The sequence below is a fragment of the Dreissena polymorpha genome, chromosome 11, assembly GCF_020536995.1.
Source record: "Dreissena polymorpha isolate Duluth1 chromosome 11, UMN_Dpol_1.0, whole genome shotgun sequence".
Taxonomy (NCBI): domain Eukaryota; kingdom Metazoa; phylum Mollusca; class Bivalvia; order Myida; family Dreissenidae; genus Dreissena; species Dreissena polymorpha.
Window position 1 is genome coordinate 43,743,406 of NC_068365.1, and position 10,279 is coordinate 43,753,684.

A 10,279-nucleotide genomic window follows, 5' to 3' on the forward strand; every position below is an offset into this window, starting at 1 on the left:
TGTATAACATTGGCACTGTAGTTCACATTCTAAACTTGGGCATTAGAAGCAAGTATCCCTATTTATAGATAATATAATGTTGAAGTCCAATTAAAAATACTAACACTACTTAAACCGATTTAAAACTATTCAAAACCTCAAATATGGTGCTCCCAAAAAAGGAAAATATCAGCATAGTGTTCTCCAACCCTCCATAACATGATTAAAGATAGAGAATAGATGTAAAAAAATAGCCGAAAATAACAATATTTTGGACTTGCTCAACGTTGTTAAAGTTTTGAAAATTTGAGTCGAAATATGTTTTCGCAAGTAATATAACACGCAGAACACACCTTTGACAGTTGTACATACATCATTATCTAAAACTTGTTCATAGTCAAAATAAAAAAAAAATCTAAATTAATGTACAATAGTCATGCGTATCCTTTATGCTCTGGATCAGTGACTGTAACTTGGCATTAACAGCTGCAGACATAGTTGGTGCCGAAAAACAATGTCTTCGATGACTTGAAGTAGAAATCAGTATTACCTTGGACTGTTAACATTGTTTAGTGTTCATTTTACATGATTTTGATTCAAACAACAATGATAATTGTTACACCTTGGATAACTAAGATATATTTATCAGTAAGTTAGTAAGTTCAAACCATGATCTGTATCATCATCTAATTCTTAGACTGATAATAAAGAAAATAGTAAGATTTAAGTTAACAAAAACACAACAAGCGCGCTGAAGATAAGCCTCGCGGCTGTGCTGGCTATATCGCCGCCTCGAAATAAAATGACTTTTGTTTGAAATAATAAAACTAGTCTGATTTATAATTATTGTCTAAATATAAAAGCAAACTATAGCAAAAAGAGTTCTTATTGTAATGGCAATGCATTTGTTGGTAGGTGCAGCCATGGTATAAAACTGTTCAAGCATATTCGAGAGTGTCGCTCGATGTAAGCATGAAACTGTATCCAAGAGACGCACAGTTTCTCAAACAGAAGTACATCGATTAATACAGGTTAACAGTGTGCATGCTAGCCATTAACATCATCAGCAAATTATCTGTTTCATGAAATACCAAAAGTTTTACACTAGCGAAAACCTTCTTCTCAAAATCACTTAATGGTATGAAGTTAACCATGAGATGAAAAGTATTCGTGACATACTGTGGTTTGACAGCAGATGCAGTAACTTTTCACAAAGAAGCCGTTTAAGTACATGTACTAGTATAACTGTTGAAGATTTTTACCGCGTATATCAATGTTGTGTTTTTAATTGATCTCTATTGTGGTAATATTGATCATAAGCATATGCTATTAATAATATTGCATAGGCTATATTGTATTAACTGTTATACATGTTTATTATCAGCATCATAAACGTTTTATGCAATGATAATACAATTTGTAACATGGTAATTAATATGATTAAAATTCTTCCTATTTCTATGTATATAGATGCGAAGAAAATCGGGATCTACTCAATACTATTCGATGTGTTTTACATATCTGTACAGATCAAGTAGCTCTCAAAACTAAATTCGTTGTTAAATATATAGTGTGATATATTATCTGACTCTGAGACAGATATTGAATGAAAGTGCGAATTCCCGTCAGTGAGATCAGGTTTTTGAGATAACAACTGGCCTCTGATGGAAATAAGGAGAATGAGAGTACTTATTGCCCATGTTAAATTATGTCGTACTTAACCGTTTATAGTTGGTGTCATCATTTTACTTGTGATTTTTTTAAATAATTAAACTTTTTATAAAGTAGCTAATTCATATACAATAGCGGATATCGAGAATTTCAATTGTGTCATATTGATTATCCGAAACAGCAAACTCAAGAAAAGTTGTAATGCAATATAAAGTAAAAAAACCTATATTCTAAGTGTATATGATTTACAAAGAAGCCACGCTGTTTGCTATATTATTTGAGTTCTGACAGACTTGTGCTTATACAAAACTATTGCAAAAACAAGAGAAATTAACTTCGCTTTTACCAATAGACCTGAAAAAGAAATTGCGAATTACAATACATTCTAGTTTGAAGTGCTCTATAATGTTTGCCTGGTGTATTTATTATTGTACAAACGAGAATACTCATATTTTTAATATGTATGTATTAAATATGGAGTAAGAAGTAAACTAAAAGATCTAATAAAGGATATATATGTCTTTATGCGATTTAATTATGTATGCTACTTTGATATGTTGACTGACTTACACAATAATTGTTTTGAAAGATGACACGTGCTTTAGTGTACATAGTTCAAATATGATGCTAAAGGAAAACAAATTGACTAAAATAAAAAAAATAGCAATGTTCACAACCAAGATATATGCCTGTGTAATATGTCACATGACACTATAATAAAATTGTAAAATACATATTTGGTCTGAAAATTGATGAAAATGGTAAAACAAACATGTTTGTTTAAAATCTAAAACGTGTTGAGCAAGTTCTAAATAACTATTTTCTTAGGAAATATTTTGGCTACTGATTTCTTATTAGGCACATCATCAAATGGTGGGTTGGTAGTAAATCAATACCTTAATTATTTTTTTTCATTATGGAAATTGTTCAACTATGCATTTCATATACTGTACCTGTACTGTACTTTATTGGAAATAATTTCTATAAACGCAATGGGCATTGATTTGCACGTGATATTTAATTAAGTTCTCGGTCAAAACTCCGTCGAAAAACGGAATAAACTGTCGACTGAATGTACAAAGGTATTAACAGGTCACTTCCATTTCAAGAGGCAAACTTAGATATGACTCTTCATGATATGTCGAAGTATGAGAGCCGAGTAAATAAACGTATCTGTAATTGCACATCACCTGTTAGAATTCAACCCATTAGTTGTTCACATTTTTGTATCTAAATTTAAAAATAATAAAAGAAATAAACCGGCTATAGATACGATAAAAACAATATGCATTCACATTTGCTTTGCTACATTTACATACATTCACGAGCCATTGAATATCACATAAATGGCATAGAAAAAAGGGTTTTTTGCTTCCTAAATTATTGTTGCATTTGAAAATAGTATTTGCCTCGCTATAAATGTCGTCGACAATAACATTGCGTCTGTTACACGCATACATGTAACATACTGCATACTGCAGAATCCGTGGGGTTTATGGTACAAATACTATTTTGACCGTTCCCCGCGTGTTTATTCCACTCCAGGGACACATGGGACAGACCCGGACCCCAGAGCCGCACTCTGCACAGGCGATACAGTGACCACAGGGTTGGAAGGAAAGCGCAACACGCCGGGCCTTGCAAATCTTACACTTCAGTAACCCTTGCAGCTTTTGGAGTTCCTGAAGTTCGTCATCGATGGTTGACGAGTCACTTCCTTTCAATGTTTAAACAGGATTTTATGGTTTATTTTGAGCATAACGCATTGATAAGCTGAATTATAATTTCTTGTGTTGAATGCTTGACTTTTTAAATAACTCTAGGTTGATAAAGTAACACGATATTTTTGCAATTATAATTATTTAATTTGGCTACATTTAAACTTAAAATTACGATAAAACATAACTATGTTATACATGCGCCAATATATTTAATTACTTTAATAACTATCTTCGTAGTGCCAATTCACAAAAATATACATAATATATTTTAAATGTTTATGACGAAGCCAGTAAATAATACAAACTATCAACTATTTATCACACGTTCATCATAGGCTAGTAAGTTGTTTGTTTGTTTGTTGGCCATTTTCTCAAGTATTGCAGTTTTACTACGACGGTCAGTTAACCAACTCACACTTGTTCTGTGATATACCAGTACCACATGCATAAAGAAAGGCAAGTAACTGACAGCTGCCCTCCTTGTATTACAGGTAGTGAAAGGAATGGCGTAGAAATGATAACATGACCAAGGGCACAGGTTATGTGTTTGGACTGGGGGTGGAACGCATTATTGGTTTCGTTCAAGCTTTGGATTTTATATTGAAAGTTCAACCAGTTTTGTCCAGCACATCATATAAAAGGACCAGCATGATCGGATTATGCGACTTATGTAACGAAACCATCAAAGTTCGATCCTCTTTCACTATATTATTCGGACGACGAAAGAAAAACTTATCGAAAAAAAAAAAAGATTAATTAGATCATTGTAATTGATCACATTTGCCATTCCCGGAGGTATAGGAATCAACTTCTAAGTTTTAATTTACGAAAACAAACAGCATTTTTTTGAAAATGCACGGTAATTTTACCACACGCAATTCGACTCCATTATTTAAAACAACTTTTACACCAAATGGAATATAAAAATAATGTTTCCATTATCTCTTGATAAGTATATGTTAACAATAACGATACCTTTTCAACCTACAAGTATGTTCATTTGAATGTCGAGCATATAATGCTATGTAATTGCGTTAGGCCCCAGTAAATTGTGTCTGTGTAATACATATTTATAGACCAAGTTATATATATCTAGTATACATTATTGTATACATTTTCTCACGTTTTAATTAACTAAATTAAGGTAATGTGTCAAATTCTATAAAGGTTCATTTTGTATGCTGCATAATAATATCATGAAAATTTAGGCCAAAAATAACCATTGTAAGTTACGCCGCAATAATTCGGATTTTAAGCACTAGTTAGTTGTTATAAGGAAAAGTTCCTACTTTTTATGAGACTAAAATCAAACACCGATTAAATTGCAATTTTTGCGTTCGATTATGCATTTGCATCATGAAATTTTGAATCATGCATGTAGTAAGTTTAAATCTCGGTTTTATAAACAAAGACAAATCAAGATAAACCGATAAACAGATGTATTACGTATTAGCCGACACAAATAATGTCTCGAGACTGTGTTTGCGCACCGGTATTTATGGACTTTTTTCATGAACACAGATGATGAAAGTATAACATATTATGATAAGAGTATGTCCCTCAAAACGTAACGGAGTCATAAATGTCAACACGTTACGGATCTTAGGGAATAGTGTATCGTCTTTTGGCGAATTATATTGTATAAGGATGAGTCTCACGCTGTTGTTTTTCAATATTTGGCATTGCGCTTGTAATTGATTACGAATGAGGTAATTCAAATTGTACGGGCTTTCCTTTTTCACAGACTAATAGGGATTCGCATTAACAGATGCTTTAAATAATTCGATTTTCACATCTTAGCTGTCAACAACATGGCTGACGATGTTTAAAAGGTGAATAAAACCGATATTATAACCGATTATAAAAAGTATAAAAAAACAACAAAGCAAAAATGCGAAAAGTGGTATCATTTTTGCCTGAAACTTTACAAAAATCGTGGTAGGCTTCACGAGCAACTTATTGCAAAAAGTAAAAACGAGCATAGAGAAACTTTAAACATTACAACAGACATTGACCGCCATCATTCGACTCTTAATAAGTCATTGTGATCCAGTTCGCTGAATACGAAAAAATTAGAAAACATGCGAACACAAACCTTAGAATTTACTAATTTTATAATATGTTTATTTTATGAGAGGATAATGCAATGTTTACCAGAGTGAAGCTTTTTTCCAAAGTACCCCTGAATTTTTGACTAAAATGTCATATCATAGGATGCACAATTGTTATGATGGTCCTTGGCTATTAACAAGCTTACTTTTCCTTTTCATTGAGATCTAAACAGTTCTAAACAGGAATGACAGACTCTATTAAAGTGTAAAACTTAAAATTATTCTGTTCTATTCAGAAATATATATATGCTGGTAAATATTTTGATACGTTTAGCCATACAAGGTTACTGTATAGCCAAATATCGTGGTGGTATATCACGAGAGCCCTACACATCATCGACAGTGTTTACCTGTTGTCTGATCCGCGTCGCTCGAAATAGAACGTGAAGACGATGGAGCCTGCATTTGTTCTGTAAAATAAATTTCAACAAACAATTACGCAATGCAATATATTTTGCAATCTTCTCTACTTGAGAACAGAGACGAAAAATATTTTTTATCACCGATAGTTTCATGGGATACCTATCGTTAATCTGCATTATTATGTATTCTATCTGAAATTAAATGCAAGTCACTGCTGTAAAATTTCAGAAAGCGCCTATTTCTCAATTATTGTATTTCTCATTTCGGGACAGCTGATAATGAACCTGTATGGTCTACTGTGGAATTCATGGTGCATGTCCATACTGACGTACCTGTATTGGATCTAGATTGCAACACATTTATGAACAATGCATCGAAATTTATTAATTTTTATATAGACATTTTGCTTTGCTTTGTAATACAATTTGATAAGTTTTAGTGTAAAAAATTGTTTTGCATCGTCTGGAATTAAATAAAACAAATCATTTAGCTTTTGAAAACCGATACGATCACACGGATTTGGGATCATCTTCGTGTTTAAATGTTTAGAGCCATTCACAATTTTTAACACAACCTCGATAATGAAAAATTGAAATTGCTGGATTTGCTTAGCAGAATTAAGCTTTCAGATGTTAATGCTTAACGTGAGAAAGCAAATTCCAATGAATTGTAGAGCATACAAAGCAGGTTATATAAATAAACTGTTGATTGACATTTTTGGAAAATAAACAAACTAGGTATCATACGAAATAGTTTCCAGCACAGTGGATTTTTATGGCGCTCAAACAAAAGCGATGTTGTTCCTGAGACCGCTCGTCATCAAGCAGTACAGTATTGTGTCAGTGTTCCTGGCTCAAGTAAACAACAGTAACGCTGGGTTTAAATTAGGTGTTGGTCAAATATTAGCATGTCCGTGTTTTGCCTGATGAAAGGTCAACCATTTCCGGCCGTTCTAAGTTGCGCACAGACTAACCAGCAAGCAACAAAATGGCTGGAAATTAGTGTTTTTGTCATCAAAACGAATGTAAAAGTCACTGCTCATATAAGGTTTTCTGGTCTTCTCCAGATGGTATTCATGTTTTCCCAACATGGTCATTAAAAATGCAATTTTTTCCACAAGAAATAGTTTTCTGGAGAAACCCTGCTGAAAGGTCATGGCAGACATGTGTAAGTTTGTATAAATCCTTTAATTATTGTAGTGGCTTGCAAATTAAAGCAGGTCTTCTCCCCTAAATTCCTGAACATGGCCCATTTTGCCCGATCTTCTACTTCAGGGAGACCCATTTCGCTCATTTTTGAAGAAAATTAGACAGGATTTTTTCTACACGTAGGCCAATACCTTTGTTATCAATGTTAATACACAGTTGTTTTAAATTGCACATTGATTTTTTTTCCCAATTTACTTACCCTATTTTAGTTCATGTTAAAATAACGAGCACTGCTTCAATGGTATTACACTACTCACAAGGTATCGGGTTTCCTGGGGTGTATTTTGTTTGCCCTCAATACTCACCTCCTCCGGCGGGGGGATAGGGTGTCCCCTGGGTAGGGTATCGAAGGGGTTGTGGTTGATTGGTTGCCTGGGAGCGGGAATAAACGGGAGGCTCATCCCCAAACACGATCACGAGGATTTGGATCAACCCCAGAAGATCTGAGTTGGGCTTGAAAATATCAGAAAATATGAGCTTTGCTCTGGGAAAACTGGACTTAACCCTGTACCAATTAGATACACATTTTCACCCATTTGTTGTACCTTAGAAAGTTATAATTTATTTAAGACCCTTCTTACAAGATTCAAGTTTTAAAGGCGTCATCTCCAAACCTTAGATACTGTTGAACAGCAAACAGAACTCACAGGCTGTTATGGTTCTATGCTGTTTGTACATAGCCATCAATGGTACTCTGGCTCTGAGTGTGAAAAGGGTTAATGCTGTGCATAAAGTGTCGATACAGATAAGCCTGTCCAGTTTGAATAGACTAACCTTGAACAACAATTTCCGTTTTTATTGTATTTTTCCTTTGAAGGAAGTCTATGCTTAGTGAGAATCCAGTTGAGACAGAGTGTAAAACTGTTCTTGTTTGTGTCAGAGCTTCAGGACATGTTTTTTTCCAACAAACTCTAGCTATAGTTGGGTATTTATGTTAGCTATAAAACGATTATCAAAACAAGAGGGCCTGAAAGACCCAAAGTCGCTCACCTGAGATAACAAGATATTATTGGGACAAATTTTCTGACCAAGATTCATGAAGGTCGGAAAATAAATGTGGCCTCTAGAGTGTTAACAAGGTTTTACTATAGCCATATAAGAAAAAATGCCCCGCCCCAGGCAGTCATGTTTTTCAACCAACCGGCATCATTTTTGAACTCGTCCAAGATATTATCGGGATGAATCTTCTGACCAAGTTTTATGAAGATAGGACATTAAATGTGGCCTCTAGAGTGTTAACAAGATTTTACTATAGCCATATAAGGAAAAATGCCCCGCCCCTTGGAAGCCATGTTTTTCAAGCAAACATAATTATTTTCAAACCCATCCAAGATATCATTGAGACCAATCTTCTGACCAAATTTTATGAAGATTGGACAATGAATGTGGCCTCGAGAGTGTTAACAATGTTTTACTATAGCCATATATAGCCATATAAGGAAAAATGCCCCGCCCCCTGATGGCCATGTTTTTTTAGAAACCAAAACAATTTTAGAACTCATCCAAGATATCATTGGGACAAATATTCTGACCAAGTTTCATGATGATCGGAAAATAAATGTGACCTTTAGTGTGTTAACAAGGTTTTACTATAGCCATATAAGGAAAAATGCCCCGCCCCCGTAGTGGCTATGTTTTTCAACCAACCGGCATCATTTTTGAACTAGTCCAAGATATTATTGGGATTAATCTCCGAACCAAGTTTCATGAAGATCAGACAATAGATGTGGCATCTAGAGTGTTAACAAGATTTTACTAGTCATATATAGCCATATAAGGAAAAATGCCCCGCCCCTTGGCAGCCGTATTTTTCAAGCAAACGTAACCATTTTCTAACTCATCCCAGATATCATTGAGTCTAATCTTCTGACCAAATTTTATGAAGATTGGACAATAAATGTGGCCTCTAGAGAGTTAACAAGCAAATTCGTTGAATTGATATCCCCCGCCAATATGCTTCTGGACACAAAAATATTATATTTGACACTCAAAAAAGCATTTATTCAAGATACAAAGGGCCATAACTCCGTTAGAAACAGATGGTGTACAATGCCATTTGGCATGCATCATCCTCTTATACATATACATACTCATATATACTCATTTCAATGAAATCCGCCATGGCACTTCCAAGATATGGCTCCGGACGGACGGAAAGACGGACGGATAACGCCAAAACAATATCCCTCCGGCTATGGCGGGGGATAACAAGGTAAATGTTGACGCCGTACAATGGACAATGGATGACGGACGACGGAAAAAGGCGATCACAAAAGCTCACCATGAGCACGTTGTGCTCAGGTGAGCTAAAAATTGGCTATGTTTTGCAAATATTCTAAAATTTACTTAAACCTTGATTATTAGTGGACACAATTTTTCTTTATTTACTTCCAGTGACCTTGACTGTTGACCTTGGTCATTTGTGACCATATGGAAACAAATGTTGTTGTAAAATAAAATATATATGAGTGCATCACAATAGCTCATTTTGAACTCAAGATACCCAGCCATGTCATCAAGTGTCTACATATAGTAACAGTGACCTTGACCTTGACAACACCCATCTCATGTGAAATCCCTGTATATAAGGAATCCATGTATCACGTTTGATTACAATTCCTCAATTTGTTTTCAAGTTATTGAGGGGAAAAAAATTTAATTGCTGTCCGAAAAACTCCCAATTGAAGGTTTAAAAAAAGTAAATTAATCATCAATCATCAATTTTTATATATTTGTTATATAAGTAACAAATCAAGTACACTTATTTCACTAATACTGAAAAAACCTCTATTCTCAATTCAAAGCATTTTTAGCAAATCAGCATTAACACTATTTTCCCAATTTTAGTGTAAACGCCGCGAATTTTCCCAATTCAAAGGGACCCCGTCCCATTCCTGAAATGGTGAAACAAAACTACTGTGCTAGATCTCAATACGACATAAAGCATTTGACCTTGGACAGATTTTGCTCAATGATTATCATTTTATCGTTTTTTGTTGTCTTGATTTACAAACAAAGAAATAATTTTATGTTCATAAAAATACAACTTATGTGGAGTACAAAGTTTAGCGGAGTAAATATATAAGTTGTAAGTCATTTCCATCCTTATTGAGAGTGCTCTTGTAATGTAAAAGTACAAAACTACACATTCCAAATGATACATGGACACATTCACCAAAATCATATAAATAATCACCAATGTTGTTAGTATTTTTCTGAAAATATT